Source organism: Neopelma chrysocephalum, unplaced genomic scaffold (assembly GCF_003984885.1).
Source record: "Neopelma chrysocephalum unplaced genomic scaffold, ASM398488v2 Primary Assembly neopelma1_43, whole genome shotgun sequence".
NCBI classification, from domain to species: Eukaryota; Metazoa; Chordata; class Aves; order Passeriformes; family Pipridae; genus Neopelma; species Neopelma chrysocephalum.
The window spans coordinates 12,866,259-12,883,631 of NW_020897702.1; the positions used below are offsets into that span (position 1 = coordinate 12,866,259).

At 37.9% G+C, this 17,373-nt stretch overlaps 1 protein-coding gene across 5 annotated transcripts in view; it reads right to left on the minus strand.

Moving 5' to 3' along the window:
• CNTN5 (contactin 5) overlaps positions 1-17,373 on the minus strand; it is a 634,097-nt gene that overhangs the window by 442,875 nt on the left and 173,849 nt on the right. For 4 of the 5 annotated variants that reach the window (XM_027677364.1, XM_027677365.1, XM_027677368.1 and 1 more), the window contains one exon: positions 14,900-15,040. The exons of the other annotated variant lie outside the window; for it this stretch is intronic. The gene's annotated coding sequence lies outside the window, so the exon portion shown is untranslated. The remainder of the gene's footprint in view (positions 1-14,899; positions 15,041-17,373) is intronic. 5 annotated transcript variants of the gene reach the window in all.

Consider the following 17,373-nt stretch of genomic DNA (forward strand, 5'->3'; position numbering starts at 1 on the left):
GATCGTTCCGGAGCGACTCTCGGTTGTCCCAGGAGAGTAGTGAGATACCTTCTTTGCTAACTTTTTTTTTGGTTACTAGATCTCGGGCTACTGATTGGGATATATATATATATATATTATTTTAGTTTTGTTCCTTTTCCCCTTCCCCTTTCCCTTTCCCTTGTGAAATTGTATATAAGTGTAAATATATTTATATATATCACTTTGGTTGTTTCTCTCTCGTTTTTGGGTTTTTCTTAGTTTTTTCTCCCTCTTCTCCCTGAGGTTTTTTTTTTGTTTGGGGGGGGGGACTTCTGGTGGTAAAGTTTGGAGACTTGGCAGGGAGCCAGCTTCAAACCATATCACCTTATTTTGGTGTTTCCGCCCGGTTATCTCTGGTTATCTCCGGTTTGTTTTGATTTTTGCCACGGTTGTTTGGGAACAGGTCTGGGAAGGGAGCCAAGTTGGTGCAAACACTGCCCATTGTTTGGGAACACTACCGGGAGAGCTGCCAAGAACCTATTGTTTATATAAATATACCTTTGTTTGGGAACAAAGAGAGAGAAAATATATAAACATGTCCTTTTTATTCATTTTTTTGGTTATTTTGGCCGTTTTTATATATGCTGCTGGGTATCCAGTGAGAACTAACCCTAAAGGCATCTACCAATACCTGCCTTTCCTTAATTATGACATCAAGGGCCTAGTGACTGAGGTCCCTGGGGTCAAAATTGGCCCCAATCCTTACCTAAATTGTTTGGCAATGGTTTTACTATTCTTAAAAGCCATGGAAGTGGTATTTAACATTGGAAAGGTGGTGTGGTACTGCTTTTCTTGTTGCAGGAAACGCCAAAACTCAAAAGGATTTGCTGGAACTTTGGGAAGGGCCTTGAGAAAACCAGTCCCTGGATGGCAAGGAATCTGGGTCAACTTTGGTAAATTGGTAGGGCGCGTGACACCTCCCATTAGTTGGGATTTCACACCAGAGCAGGTGTTTGATCCTGATGACGTGGCACGTCGTCTGGCAGAAGGGTGTTTTTCTTACGAGGACCCAAATATGCAGTTTTCTGCTTTGTACTGGGGCCTGGCGAGTGCCTATCGAGCTGCTGTGGACTATGCTCGGAAGGCTAAGGCTGAGGCAGAAACTCAAACCCTGCCACCTGAGACCAACGCCACCTCTACTACATGCATTGAAAGCGGAACCCAGACTACACCACCTGAGATATCTCTCGCCCCTGTAGTGAAAAGGAATTTGTGGGTACCAGCGCCTGAAACTTTAAGCCTACGACCAGATGGAGATCAAAACAAGTCAGAAGATACGGGAGAGGGGACTGATACTGATACCAGTGCCAGAACTCCACCTCCACGAGCACCACCACCCCCAAAAATGGAAACTACAGAGTTGCGGTCAATGACCCCATCAGAACTCCGGGACTTACAAAAAAACTACACTCGTCGGCCTGGTGAACGAATTCTACCGTGGTTGCTCCGATGCCGAGACCATGGGGCTAGAGGTCACATATTGTCAACTGCTGAAGCAGAACAACTAGCTTCCATCTCCGGAGATCGTGAACTTGATCGCTTAATTGCAGAGGAGAAACCTGACCTCAGTCTTTGGGCGCGACTTGTCTTAAGTGTGAGACAAAGGTTTCCATTTAAAGACTATTTACCACGCCCCATGAGGAGGTGGACCAAGATAGAAGACGCCATCCAGTACCTAAGAGAATTGGCATTGCTGGAACTTATGTATGATGAAACTCAATACGATCCTGTCACTGATGACCCAGAGGTTACCGCTTGCACAATGCCCATGTGGAAGAAGATAATCCAGGGTGCTCCTGCATCATATGTCCATACCTTGGCAGGAGTAATGCTTCCAAACATGCCAGAAACGCCTGTGAGCATGCTGTGTACGGTTCTGCGACATCTAAAAGAAACAATAGAATCTAGGAATGAGTTTTCTAGAGACTATTCTGATTCTGGTTACAGACAAAGACCTGAGAGAGATGAGTCTTATGGGTGCTCCAATTATGAAGATGACTACGGAGACCACAGGGACAGACGCTACAGAGACAGATCAGCAGACCGGTCTCGACCACGATCTCGATCTTGGTCCAGGTCCCGCTCACGATCTCCTTCCGTCACACGCAGAAGGAGAGAAAACCCTAAGCGTAAATCTAAGCGCAGTGAGCTGTGGTCCTATCTGCGCACCCATGGAGAAAACATGAGGAAGTGGGATGGTGAATCTACTTCCAGACTTGAGGCCAGAGTGAGAGAACTAAAACGCAAGGAAGTCGATAAGAAAGTTGTCTACGTAGTAGATGCGGACTTCTTTGAAAAAGAACTGAGATCTCCCAGACGCAGGAGGTCTGGAGTCCGTTTCCAGGACGACAGGAAAGCCTCTGACAAGCCAAAGCAAAGATCCGACGGTGAATGCTCCAACCAGAACCAATAGAGGGGCCCTGCCTTCTGCCAGGAGAAGGAAAGGGACAAGAAAGATAACAGAGTTTATTGGACTGTGTGGGTTCGATGGCCTGGCACATCGGATCCTCAGAGATACCAGGCGTTAATAGATACCGGCGCACAGTGCACGTTAATGCCCTCAGGACATGTGAGCACAGAGACTGTTTCAATTTCTGGGGTGACAGGAGGGTCTCAACAGCTGTCGGTGGTAGAGGCTGAAATAAGCCTGACAGGAGACCAATGGGAAAAACATTCCATTGTGACAGGGCCAGAAGCCCCTTGCATTCTTGGCATGGATTACCTCAGGAGAGGATACTTCAAAGACCCGAAGGGGTACCGATGGGCTTTTGGTATAGCCACGGTGACTGAAGAGGAATCCAAACGATTATCTGCCCTGCCCGGCCTCTCAGAAGATCCTTCTGTTGTGGGACTACTGCGAGTCGAGGACCAGCGAGTGCCAACAGCCACTAAGACAGTGCATAGGCGACAGTACCGGACGAATAGAGATACTGTGATCCCCATCCATAAGATGATACGCAAGCTGGAAAGCCAAGGGGTGGTTAGTAGAACACACTCACCCTTCAATAGCCCCATTTGGCCTGTACGCAAGTCCGATGGCGAATGGAGACTGACGGTGGACTATTGTGGCTTAAATGAAGTCACACCACCATTGAGTGCTGCTGTACCAGACATGTTGGAGCTCCAATACGAGCTGGAGTCCAAGACAGCAAAGTGGTATGCCACCATCGACATCGCCAATGCATTTTTCTCCATTCCCTTAGCAGCGGAGTGCAGGCCGCAGTTTGCTTTCACGTGGAGAGGTGTGCAGTACACGTGGAACCGACTGCCCCAGGGGTGGAAGCACAGTCCAACAATCTGCCATGGACTGATTCAGGCCACACTGGAGAAGGGCAAGGCCCCAGAACATATCCAGTACATTGATGACATCATTGTATGGGGGGACACAGCGGAAGAAGTTTTCGAGAAAGGAGAGGAAATCATCCAGAGACTTGTGCCGCTATTAAGCAGGTAAAAAGACTGAAGCCCCTGTGGTATGGTGGACGATGGGATAAGTATAAGTATGGAGAGGCATGGCAGGTTGATTATATCAAACTGCCACAGACCTGCCAAGGTAAGTGCTATGTACTTACCATGGTGGAAGCAACAACGGGATGGCTAGAAACTTTTTCAGTGCCCCACGCAACGGCCCGGAATACCATTTTGGGCCTTGAAAAGCAAGTCCTGTGGAGACACGGGACCCCAGAACGTATTGAGTCGGACAACGGGACTCATTTCAAAAATGAATTAGTCACCACTTGGGTGAGGGAACATGGTATCGAATGGGTGTACCACAATTCCCTATCATGCACCAGCTGCTGGGAAGGTTGAAAGATATAACGGACTGTTGAAGACAACTCTACAGTCACTAGGTGAGGGAACTTGTAAAAACTGGGACAAGAACTTAGCCAAGGCTACCTGGCTAGTTAACACCAGGGGTTCTGTCAATCGAGCTGGCCCCGCAAAAGCAGAATCCCTTCACATTGTTGATGGAGATAAAGTTCCAGCAATCCATTTGAGGGGAATGCTAGGGAAAGCTGTTTGGGTTACCCCTGCCTCAGGCCAAGACAAACCCATTCGTGGGATTGTCTTTGCTCAAGGGCCAGGACATACGTGGTGGATAATGAGGAAGGATGGAGTCATCCAATGTGTGCCTCAAGGAAATTTAGCCTTGGGGAAAAACTAATTGTATGTCCTGAGTTGTGTTTTTACAGGAAACCAGTCACCAGATGAGAGAGAGAGAGAGACCTGAACTAAGCTGATGCTGGTATCCAGTGATGAGACAACCCAGAACGATGAAACAGCCATAAATCAGAACTGTAGTTGTGACTGAGGAGACCAAAGATCTGGACTGAATTGAACTGACATCGGTATTGATTTTCCAACGACGAGACAACTGCGCCGAAAGACCAACAAGAACTATATATATATGTATATATGTATATATACGCGCGGGATGTAGGCGAACGTGAGATACAGGTGTTACGTAAAAATAGTATGGAATAAGGAGTGGAGAATGTGGATAACCTTGAAAGTGAGCTCAGAGATAGTTACAGAAGTTTACATAGCCAATTTTATCTTTGCTAGATCTCCAGAATAACTATGAGCAAAATTGAAGATTTGCCTAAAGAAGAAGCTATATACATCCTATTTATATCTTCAGCAACTTCTTCGTAATAGGGTGTTATCCCAATAGGGAAGTAGGTAAGTGAATTTGGATGAAAAGAATGTATTTCCCCATGCTGCAGAATCCAGTCAATTATGCTATTGAAGAGTTATGCTGAGATTTATTTTCATTTTCCATTAGTGAAAGAGCTTTCTTGAAGGACAGTGGCTTTGAAAGTCTGGCAAAAATGGGCATAGAATCTCTATCAAAATCCTTGTTTTACAACATTCAAGAATCCCACTTTATTGCATTCAGTCATGGAAAATCCCTCCTGAAATCCAGAACATACGGAGCCCACAAGATAACATTTCCATCCAGACTATTCTTCCTTCTTATATGCTTCCTTCCACATTGCATTATTTATTAAATAAACCATTAATGCTGAGACCTTGTAGTCAAAACATTTTTTTTCATCTAGCTAGGTGTCAATTCTTTATCATATGTATGTCAGAATATTCTGAGTGATAATTAATTTACTTGGTCTTTTTCTTAAATTAATGGAAACTCCAAATTTCACTTGCCATTTACAAATAAATAAATCACTAAATGTAGCATCTGAACTGGGATGATATTTAAATAAATATTCAATTATAATACGTTTGTGGTAATAGGACTAAAATTAAATTTCATTTTTTGTGTTTCAAGAATTTAAATCTTAGAATTCCCAGTAATATTTTAGGAAAACTGTGGCCCTCTTTCATTTTAAATTAAGAAATAATTGAACAGAATTTGAAGTAAAAGAAAACAAGTACTAAAAAACTACACTTTTCCTCTATTTGCTTTACAATAAATGGTGAAGTACAAGTTTCATTTAAAATAGTGTACTAAACTTTCAACTTTAAATCAAAAAGACTACACACTATGTTTTTAACATAAAAGAGACAGTCCAAGCTTTTAAAGTTCCTTTAAAAATAACAATAAAAAAGAGTATAGTCACTTATTCACAAGATCTATTGATTGTAACTCTTTTTTCTCATAAAGTACCACTGTTCTCCCTTTCTGGCTAGAAATAAACCTGAGAGAAATCATCCTATAAATATTTCCCTTTCTCAGATACTTCCACTAGGATGATACACGTTTTTCCTCTGTATATATATCCTTTTTGTTTTTGCCACTAAAAGGAGGGCAGTGAGCAGCCCCAACTTCTATACTTTTTAGAATCTAAAAACAGGAAAGCACAGCCCCACCATATGCAAGGATCAAAGAGGAGATAAAGCCATGAACTAACAGGAAAAGTTGTGCAACAAAAATAACAATAAAAAATAAATTATGCATTATTAAATGTGTCTCATAAGAGACAAAATGGAAAAAATCAAAAGGTGTAAAAGGAAAAAAAGGATAATTAACTTGGGAGTGATGTGTAAAACTATGTTTTCCTTTTGCCAAATCACTCATAGAAAGTTAATTTCTATCAGTTTTTTGAGGAGTTCTTCAGTACATTCCTTGTCTTCAAGGAATTCAAGACATTCCGTGTCTCCTTTGGTAACTGTCATATTCTTGGCCTGAGCAAAGGCTGGTTTCCTGGGAAAGCAGAGATGTGCACAAGCACCTGGTGTCAACCTGCGTGAGTAGAATAGTTCCATTTAGCTATTTCATTTTGGAGTTGGAACTGGGAGAGTTTCCACCAATATTAAAGCAAGTAAACAGGGATATCATATCAGTAAAATTGTTTCCTTTTCCTCTCTCTCTCTTGAACACAGAATGTAAAGTTTAGAGAAAACTGTTGCTGTGCAAATATCACCAGAAGAAGCAACTGAAGAATTCTCCTATGGAAACAAATTAGATCAATGATGTTCTTACCTTATCTTTTATCTCCCTCTGATGCTTCTGAATTCAGGAATTTTTAAGAGGAGTTAAATAATATCCTCTTTCAAAAAAAAAATTCTCATCCCTTTGGATGCCTGTGTCTGCTTTTTGTACGCCAGTAACAGTCTGATTCATGTTCCTATAAATTAAAGTTGGTCTCAACTCAGAAAATAAATCTTTTTCTGAATCTTTTCTTATGAAGATAAAAATGCCCAATTTCCCACTTTTCTGAGAACTTTCTAGAATACTGTGTCCAGTTTTGGGCAACCCTGTACAAGAAAGACAGCAACTAACTAGAGGGAATACAAGCTATGCCATCAAGATGGTGAGGCTGGAGCACTTGCCCCTTAAGGAGAATGTGTGGGAGCTGGATTTGCTCAGTGTAGAGCACAGATGGCCTTGGGGAGAACTAAGAGCAGACCTCAGTGCCATGAGGCAGTTGCTGAGAACACATAGCCAGGCCTTTCAAAGCCACACATGCTGGAAAGATGAGAGACAAGAAGTATAAATTGAAATGGGAGAGGTTCATCTGAATATAGGGAGAAGCTGTTTCACCATAAGAACAGACAGGTAGTGGCACAACCTGAGAAAGGTTATACAGTTTTCATCATTGGATGATTTCAAGACTCAATTGGATGAAGACCTAAGCAGCTTGGTCTGATGATCTGCCATGACCAAGATATTGGACTGGACACTGTCCAAGGTCCTTATTCTATCTGAGCACTATGATTTTATGAACTTTTTATTTTATACAGAGCTACTTCAGTTTACCAGATTTGGTAGTTATGTAGTTTATTTCATGTGATAGAAAATACTGGCAAACATCAGTCACAAGAAATTATTTTACAGTTGCACAGCCAATAAATATCAAGTCTATATTTTCAAAGAGCTCCCACACAATCTAATAAAAAGACATGAAAACCAAGGTAAAAGCTAATTGTGTGTCTGTCAAATTCATTAACTAATGAGACTGTTGACTTCTAAAATTACTTGTGTCAGGTGGTAATGACAAACTTGATAAGACAATGCTTGCAAAATGTCATTAAATATTTTGCATTAATTTCTATCAGTATCAAATATTAGATTAAGACAATAAAAATGTTCACATGAATTTGAAGGAATTAGTTACAAATCTTCTTTGGAAACCCCACTGAATATGTGAATAAAAGGATAAAGATAGCTTGCATTCTGAGGAATTTAAATAAGAAATATACTCCTGCTATAAGGAACAAATACCAATAACTAGTACAGTGACAACAAATAATACTGAGCTTTGGTTCTTCTCATCCTGTCAAAGCAGAAGTAATAATTTTCCCCCACAAAACTGCTGATAAAGGAGTTATGCTGCTTATTAGGGATATTTAATTATGCTTATTATTAGAGTGTCTCTGTTATACTATGTAAAGCTTTTCTTCTTGTGTGAAGCTATGGATTTGGTACAATTTTTTAAAAGCATTGCAAAAGACAGAAATATATCTCATTTGCTAAGACCTCTTCCCTACAACATATCTCTGCAACACTTGAGATACAAATGATTTGAAAACATGAGACAAAATCAAAGTATGTTGACAGCCTCTTTATCGCTCCTTCTAGTCATGTGTAAGGCAGCATCTTTTTTGCATTTTAGTAGGCTTTTTTCAAGTTTAGGGAGATAGAAAAACAATTATAGGCATGTATTTTACAAATACTTCTGAAAACTTGAAATGTATATAAATATAATACTAAAACAGAAACATGCATGGTATATGAAGCTAGTTATTCTAAAACATGCTTGTATAAATGACATAATGAAAATTCTACATGAGACTTTAGCTCTCTCAATGGCCTTTTATTATCAATTTCAATTCAACAGTTTTCTAAATTTTCTATGCTGAAAAAAATTTTGAATAATAGAGATGTCTTCCAAAATTACCTCTAGTTTGGGTATTTCCACAACTGGCTATCAGCCAAATATCTGAATTCCATCTAAGATGGTGATAGTTATATAATATCTGGAAAGGCATGGTCTTCAAGATTCAGATGCTTGTCACTTTGAACATTTGCATCCACTCCTCACAAAGTACATGTGGCTAAAAATGTAAGACTTCCTCCTGCTGATTTCTTAGGAAAGAATGGGCATCTGTGTGATATCTTCCCCAGATTCCATCTTCCTGTATCCATCCCCAATGAGAATGAGTGGCTGCCTTTTAGCTAACCTCAGCCTGGCTGCTAGGAGACAGCAGTGCAATGGGCACAGTCTCATACAGCCAGGTTTGAGACTGGACTTCCAAAGTCACCATGTGGAAAGTACACATATTTTAGTCTTTATGGAAATTTTAGACCTATTTTTAACAAACAATGAATTCTTCTTGGATCTCAATGGTTTTGACAGGTTTGACCCATTGCTGCTTTCATGACATGCATGGTGCCTCCCCAAATCAGACCAAAAGTGGGGGATGGCCCTGCCCCACTTAGTTTTGCAATAGTTAATCCTTCAGCAGTGGAAAGTGGCACCCTCAGTGCTGTCCATGCATGGCTGTCCATGTAATTCACTTCTGTTCATGCTGGGATTTTTGATGCTATTATATCAGTGCAGGAATCTTATCTGCTTCAAAAATTAAGGTATGCTTTGTGGCTTAGTGTGATTGTAAAACCAATCTGATAGCAAGCTGCCACAGAAAGTGGAAGTATTACTCCCTTGAAATTTCCCCTCACATCTAGTATATTGGTTTAGCCCCAAACTAAAATGAAATGAAACAAACCAAAAGAGAATCTTTTCCTCTGGATCAACCAATGATGTATTGACTGTACAATCTATAGATCTGCTACAGGGAGGAGAGGGAAGCAAGGAGAGAGCTGAACCACATATTTTACAATGATTTGTCATTGGTTAGGCTTCATTGTAATGCCAAACTGAGCCAAAGTAACTGTCTTAGGATAAAATTGTTTTCCTCTTTAGATCACATTGAGATGCATAAAAAATGATTTCTTGTAGGGAGACAGATTTATAAGAGATCTGAAACCTGCATATGTGCAATTAGTTAAAATAGTATTTCTATTTTCCCTATTCTGCTACAACGGAAGGCAGTGAACCACTATTAATATGTTAAACATTAGATTCTCATTAGTCTGTAGTAAACTGTAAACATATATATCATAATTTAATCCACTAAATTATGTACTGGGTATTATTGAAAATTATACTAATATCAGGACCATAGTCCAATAGAAGTTCAGACATTAATTTGAAGACATTCTAAAAAAATATATTAACATCAAGCCTCAGTTTTGCAGTGCTTTAAACTTTGTAAAGTTACAGAGGAGCAAAATATAAGGCTTCATCACAAAATTAAAGCAATTTGGAAAAACATACTATTGCAGTCTTAAAATAAATGGGTTCAATGTCTAAAGCCTTGGCTATTCTAGTTATTTCTATTGCAGACACAAAATTAGGAAAGGGGAGAAATAATGTAGTCATTTCAGGCCTTAAAAAGATTATTAATTTTCTCAGAGCACAGCCATGCATATTTGTAACAAGATATCAGTCATACAAGCCCCAAACCATTCAAACCTTGTTTTTGTAATTACTGTGATTCTATTAACCCTATTACCTGTGATTCTCTAGCCTATGTTGCTTTCCCCACCTTGAGAAGAAAGTTGTTACTCCTATGAGATGATTCAGCTGCTAGCAAAGCAGTGGCTGAACTGATACACTTTGCAATCAGATGGCAAAACTTTTGATGTATTATTGAAATTCAAGCCCTTCATATGTGAAACAGACTCCAAAAGAAACCTTTTCTGATTAGAACAATTACATATCAAATAGGTTTGATGGCATTTTCCACCTCTGGTATTTTAGTTCTATAATCAAGGTAAAGTTATGCAGTTGACTTACATGCTTAATGCAAGCTTAAACAACAGTCTTAAGTTAGAAAACAAATACTTATACATGGAAAGTCTAACTGAGTCATTGGTGTATAGAAAGTAACCTTTGGTATTACTCTTAAGATGATTTTTGCATTAATATGGAACAAGTATGATGTATCCAGCATTTCTACAGGAATTTAAATGTAGTTTAAAAAAACAAATCAAAAATAAAATATTTCATTTCAAATCTGTTTCAAATACGCAAGATTAGAAATCAGTTTGCATAAACACTAAACATTTAAAATTTTAGATCCCTTTAGCTCTTCAAAATTAGGTGCATAACATGCAAGAGCAAGTTATCTCAAAAGCAGAACTCCCAGGAAAAATCTCTTTAAGAAAATTAAATTCAGGCTCTTTTTTTTCGTTGTAAAAATCACATGGTGTAGGTGACTTTCAGCTTCCTGGTTCTCAGAAAATCATGTTAAAGCTAAAAATACAAACAATCAGGGTAAAATCTAAAGCGATTAATTTTGTGACCAAAAAAAATCATATCATAACCATGAAATTATAAAAAGACCGAAAACCACAATATGTACAGGTGGTGAGAAAGTCTCCTTTACACTTTTCTAAGCCCACAGAGCCCAAAAGTAATCACAAAAAAAAATCCCAGGAAAAATGTTACATTCATCACCTTTCTTTTTTAGCAAGGAGAGAGTTAGCATGGATAACTTTAGCTGGCTATATGCTGAAAAAACAACCTCGTTAGACTGGGAGAACGATCCCCACGGAATGTAACCTGGCAGAAGGCCAGAGGCCATAAGGAAAATTCCAAACCAGTTGCAGCAGAGCAGCAACCCAGAGCTAAAGTATCAATTTTCAAAATAATTGAATCATTACTTAACACATGAAGCACTCAATAATACAAATTTTTTCCCAGAATAAATTATAATAAGCATGAGAAGTGAATTCAGCAAACACTTTTTTTTGGCCATAGTTTTGAGTGAGTAGAATTTCTGGCAGGTACCCAAACAGGTCACCATGAGTAGGATAATGTGGCAATCTGTTATCATTAGCTCTGTTGGAAAGGTTCTGAACACACTAGAGAGAATTAAATGACCTGGAAAACTCAGTCTGTGAAAAAGTCTATTGTACTCATCTCCGTTATCTCCACCTCTACGCATCACTGGAACAGTGGAACAGTAAGATTTGCAGTGGTGACAAAGATAAAGGTCATTTTTCTGGTTTTCTTTTATCCAGTAAGAGCCACTTAAGGATTGTCAAATTCTACGCATAGAGAAAACAACTAATTTGTGTCAGGTCCCTCCACTCTCTCAGTATGTTAGTCTATTGATATCTTCACATTTGGAAGGCATTGCAGATTTGTACTTTTGCAAATCAGTGCTACTTTTATTCCTGTCCATCACTGTTACAACAGTCAGAATTTCAGATCATCTAAAATAACAATATACAAACCCCCCTATACAACCCATTTTAGGAATTGTTTTTCCTAACTAGTGCAATTTTTTCCATCTAAACTTGAAAGAAAGAGAAATTCTGAACAGGTCTATTAAATCTAATCACTATGTCAAGGTCTATGGTAAAGATAGATACTATAAAGAAAATAACAAGGCCTATTAAAAATATGCATCAGAGAGATTTCTACTGTTTATGTAAGCTTTGTTGCGTTGTTCTCCACCTATCTGAGTGATTAACTTAAAACGAGGAATGAAACTTTGACATGCGCTAGCTATTCTGATTTAACAGTTTTGTATGTAAACCTTATTCCTGGGAGATTCAACAAAGATAATACCACAGAAATTAACAAATAGAAATAGGGGAATAAGCAGAATCTTAGGGGGAAAAAAAAAGGAGATATTTTGCATTTTGTGAAAGGAAAGATAAAAGTATTTCTTGATTTCAAAGATGAGAAAAAAATTCAAGGGACTCCAGGCATGGAAGCTCAGTGTTTTCCCTAAATCTGCTTTATTTCACACTTCGTACTTACTCAGCCTCTTCACAGAGGGCATGGACTACCAAAGATATTGTTTTGATGGCATATTCATCACCATTAAATAAGCAGTTCCTCCTTAGGCATAACATTATACCAAATCATCTTTCTTGTTCATAGAAGTTGTACTAGTTTCAGCAGGGGTAGAGTTAATTTTCTTCACTGTGGTTAATATAGGTCTGTGTTTTGGGTTTGTGCTGAATACGGGGTTGATAATACAGAGCTGTTTTTATTATTGATCATCAGGGACTCCACAGAGCCAATTTTCTACTTTTCATACTGCCATGCTGACATGGTAGGCTGGAAGAAGGCACAGTCAGGACAGGTGACCCAAACCGGACGAAGGGATATTCCATACCACATGACATCATGCTCAGCATTTAAAACTGTGGGGAAGGCGAAGAAAGTGGGGAACTTTTGGAGTGATGGTGTTTGCCTTTCCAAGGAAACATTATGCATGATGGGGCCCTGCTCTCCTGGACGTGGTTGAAAACCTACCTGCCCAAGGGAAGCAGTGAAATTAAGTCTGTTTTGATTTGGTTTTGTATGTGGCTTTTGCTTTCCCTGTTGAACTGTCTTTGTCTCAACTCATGAGTTTTCTAGCTTTTACCCTTCTGATTCTCTCCCTAATCTTGCTGGTGGGGGAGTGAGAAAGCTGCTGCGCGGGGCTTGGTTGCTGGGTGGGGTTAAACCATCAAATACATGTATTAAAATACAGCACAATTAATATTTCACTGGAAATTTATGTTATTTTTTACATAGAAATTTCTATAAGTGAGAACTTTATCATTTATTAGGAATGAACTACATGGATTTAAGACACAGACACAAGATTTAGTTCTGCTCTTCTGCAATAGAGGATGAAGTTAACATCATGCACAAAGGCTACCAGAACAGAAGTTTGTTATGTCACTTGGTATTATAGATTTATGTAGGAAGAATATCTACATAAATGGTCCTGCTTATTTGTCAAAATTGGAATACCACAAGCCTCCAGTCTAAAGACAAAAAGAATTCTGACACAGCATTATTTAGCCTAAAAATAGTTATTTTGAGAAATAGAAATCTGTGGAAAATTAAATGCTCAAACAAAATTATGGCTTAAACTTATCTTTTGTGTTCTTTGGTAAGAAAGAGAAGGAATAATTTTTCATTTATAGCTTGAGAAAAAAACCTCTCTTCTCTCCTCCTATCACCTCTTGCTCCTCAAAGATCTTGAAGACACCTCTTAGATTTCGGAATGTCTACTTTACATACACTCAGAGCCAAAATCTTTTATATAAGAAATATCCCTCAATAAATCTGCTACTCTTATAAGGCTTGTACAGGAAAAAAAAAAAAAACAAAAAAAAGATAAAATTCACCTGCCAATCTTTCCTATGAGTTTAGTGGATGCAATACATTTTCAAGAGCAAGAAAATGAGTTAAACTGTTTTATATTTAAAATGACGCTGTGAATCTACTCATATCAAGTTCATCGATTTTAATTCAATTATGTCTGTTTGGAGGTCACTGCCTGTCTCATTCATTACAATGGCTCTCTGGTTTTCTGATATGATTCTCAATTAGTTGGGTAGGCAGGTAAAACACCTGACATCCAACAACGCTTCAAAATATGAACTGCCACACATTACACTTTAGCAAGCTCTTTATATTAACCCATTAATAAACCATAGTTTGAGGTTGAGAGTAAAGACTCAAGACAAAAATTAATTAGAGGTGTTCTGAACTACATGATCATAAGTCATTCAGCTATGAAATGAGAGATCACACCAGTTAACAGATAACCACAGATGTTCCCTCCATCTTATTTTCATCTGTGGCTGTACTCATGATAAATTTAAAGTGAATAACCATCATTTATTTGTATAATGAATATCAGATTCAAATCACTCATACCTAGAGCTGCTGTATAACAGTGGTTTGTATCTCAACAGGCTCTTAATGAGCACACCACTTTTCTTGTTCAACTGCTTCATTAATACAGATTTATATTTATTCAAATACTCTAGCAAACTATGTACTGAGTTACACAAAACACTTAATATAAGTTGGGAAGAAACTTTGACTTCTAACAGGGGACATTATCCCTGACTTTCATGAGGTTTGCCTTGTGATTGTGCTTTCAGATTCCTGCAACAAACCCACCATATTCAAAGACTAGACCAGGACACACTGAAATACCTGAGAGGTTAGAAGTGCAGTATAGACTTTGTGTCTCTTCTGCAAAGATCTCCAGAGCTAACTCTATGCTACTAAACATGGGATAAAAATTATTTTTAAAGAGCTATTCAGTGCATTCAGGTTAAGAGTATACTGCAGTGACTATTTAAAAACATTTACAAGGAGTGGTAGACACCTTCAAAACCATCCACTAACCCATTATGAGGACACAACAATATTATCCATAAAACAAGATTTGCTTTTTTAGTCTGTGTTCCATTTGTAAGTTTATTCAGTTTAAATTGCTGTTGAGAGCATCTGTGTTTGATTTGAACCTTATAAACTAATAAAGGCAAACAATAAAGTTCATAAACATATCCCAAAAGCAGTTTAGTTTAAACATCCACTACCTCAACTCTCCAAATTGGCTGTAGGGAAGTCGTCTTTCAAAACAGAAATGATCTCCACAGAATAGGTCTTGTATGAGTGAAAACTGATGATGCTCAGGAGCTGAGATAAATCAAAATATATTAGGACTCCTCTTCAGTAATCTGTGGAGAAAAAAAGTTACATGTATGTGTAGAGCTGTATTTGAAGTCTTAGATCTCTCAAACCTTCTTCTATGTGGACATATGTTCATTTGGCTCTTCATGTTTCATTCCTTGAACTTTGCATGACATGGCAGTGTTGGTTGGCTTTATGAATTTAATCTGAGATACCTGTCTTGCTCCAGAATGGATACAGGATTCAAAAGTGCTTTGTTTTATGTTGTTCATAAGAGGATAAAAAAATACTATTTCTAACAACAATAATAATAAAGTAAGAGAAATTAAGGGTTCTTTATTATCTGTTAGCCTTTAAAGATAGGATAGTACTGGGAAAATTTGAAAAGTTAGGCGTTTCCCTTATCAGCCTTTTATGTTTATATATACTCATCTATAATGGGAGTAATACAAAAGAATTTCTATTGTTGAATTTAAACTTCCTCATGAGCATTTTTCTAAAGATGTTTTCTCATAGTATTATTTTTTTAGGGTGACCTTTTCCAGACAACATGCAATTAAAATTTTGTTGATTGTTTCATTTTCAAAGTACTTATTTACTTATTATGCTAGAGGCATGTGTCACTGTTTAGCTTATTATCCTAAAAAAATACAGCATTAGATTTCCTTAAAATAATACTTGTTTCAACTACTCAATCAATAAATTAAACCAATAATGGAGAAATCACAACAGTTTTAAAAAACTTGAACAATTGTTAGCATCCTCAATTAGAAAAGCAAAGAAAAACCCCAACCTCACCCCCACAGAAAAAAATCCCCAAAAATTACTGTTGTGATGTTACATGAGCTTTTGGATTAATTTTCACATGAGGGCTGAAAACCAGTCTTTATCCTGCAGAAGTCTTTATTAACTAAGCAGTTAACACAGTTATATCATCTTAAAGCTCTTCCTTTTTTCATTTTCTTGTACCCAATCTGAGTTAGGTTCTCAGACGCTTCTTCCCTTGACTTTCTCAATCTTTCATTCTGACTAAAGGAGTGAGGAGAATGTCTTCATGTTCCAAATTATTTTCTACTTCACCCATTTTCCTGGGAAACAGTCAGCAGCTAGGAAGTACATCTATTAAATAATTTTGGATGTAGTCAAACAGAAATAAACAAATAAATAAAAGTCAATTACGTGTCCTAGTCAGACCCATCTATGTCATGGACAGGAATCATATTAGATGTCCAAAGTTCTTCTGCCCAAAGCACTGTGGTAGAATTAACTACCAGTTTCATATCTAATGCACTTGAGAGTTATGAACAACCTTCCCTCACTGTATTAGCCTTAGAGTTCCAACTAAAAATTTTACCTAGACCTTGCTTTTGGAAAGGCAATGAATTCAGGGGCTATAGAGTGGCTTTGACTTACGTTGCATATTAAAAAAAAAAAAAAAATCAGCAAAAGGGAGAAATTCTATTGCTGTTCTCATTAACCTTTTGTAGCCCAGCCTCATGGATAAGAATTTAGCTAAGTGATAATTGCAGCTCTACCCCATACTGCTTGAATGATTCAAAGCTACATCTGCAGTCCAGTAACCATTTAGATTTGTGAAGCAAAGGAAGGCAACAAGACCAAGAAACTACATCCATTTCATTTTGCTCTTGCTTATCTTTCTAGAGTACAATTTTCATTATGTAGTAGTAACAAATAGTTTTTCTGTATATAATATAATATTTATGACTCTAACAAACAACATCACAGAGAGGAATATAGCTCTGATGTGACAAAAGTGACCTTGAACGGTGAGACACAAGATGCAGTATAGAGAGGGGTAGACACACAATGAAAAGAAAGAGGACACAGGCTGACAATGGAGACCCAATGGCTACAAACAATACACTAATGGCCAGCAAATGAGGTAAAGACCTGGCAAAATCAGTTTTACAGGCAACAAAGAACATGTAACTAACATATGTAAAGTATACCATAATTAGTAATTCCAGAAGAAGCATGCACTTGAAAAATGGTGAACAAACAGCAAGTCGTGAGCAAGTTGGCAAACATAGACAAATGTCCCATGTGAGTTTTAGATGAAAAGGAATAAAATATCCACATTAGTACCCATGAAGGACTGAGGATGTATTAACTAGCTGTACTCTCTCCCCATGACGAAGCCAATCTTTATATCTAGGAGTTAGAAAATCAAACCTAATAGCACAAGAGTGCTAAATATCAGGAATATGTGTATGGAAATTTCTTCTATGATAGTATCATTTTTGTTATTTTCTATTTCTTTTTTTTCTGTAATAATAAGAAATGATATGATAAATCTTCAGGTAGACAGGATTTAAATTATACTAACAATAAACTATTGAATTTACATACAAGATGAGTT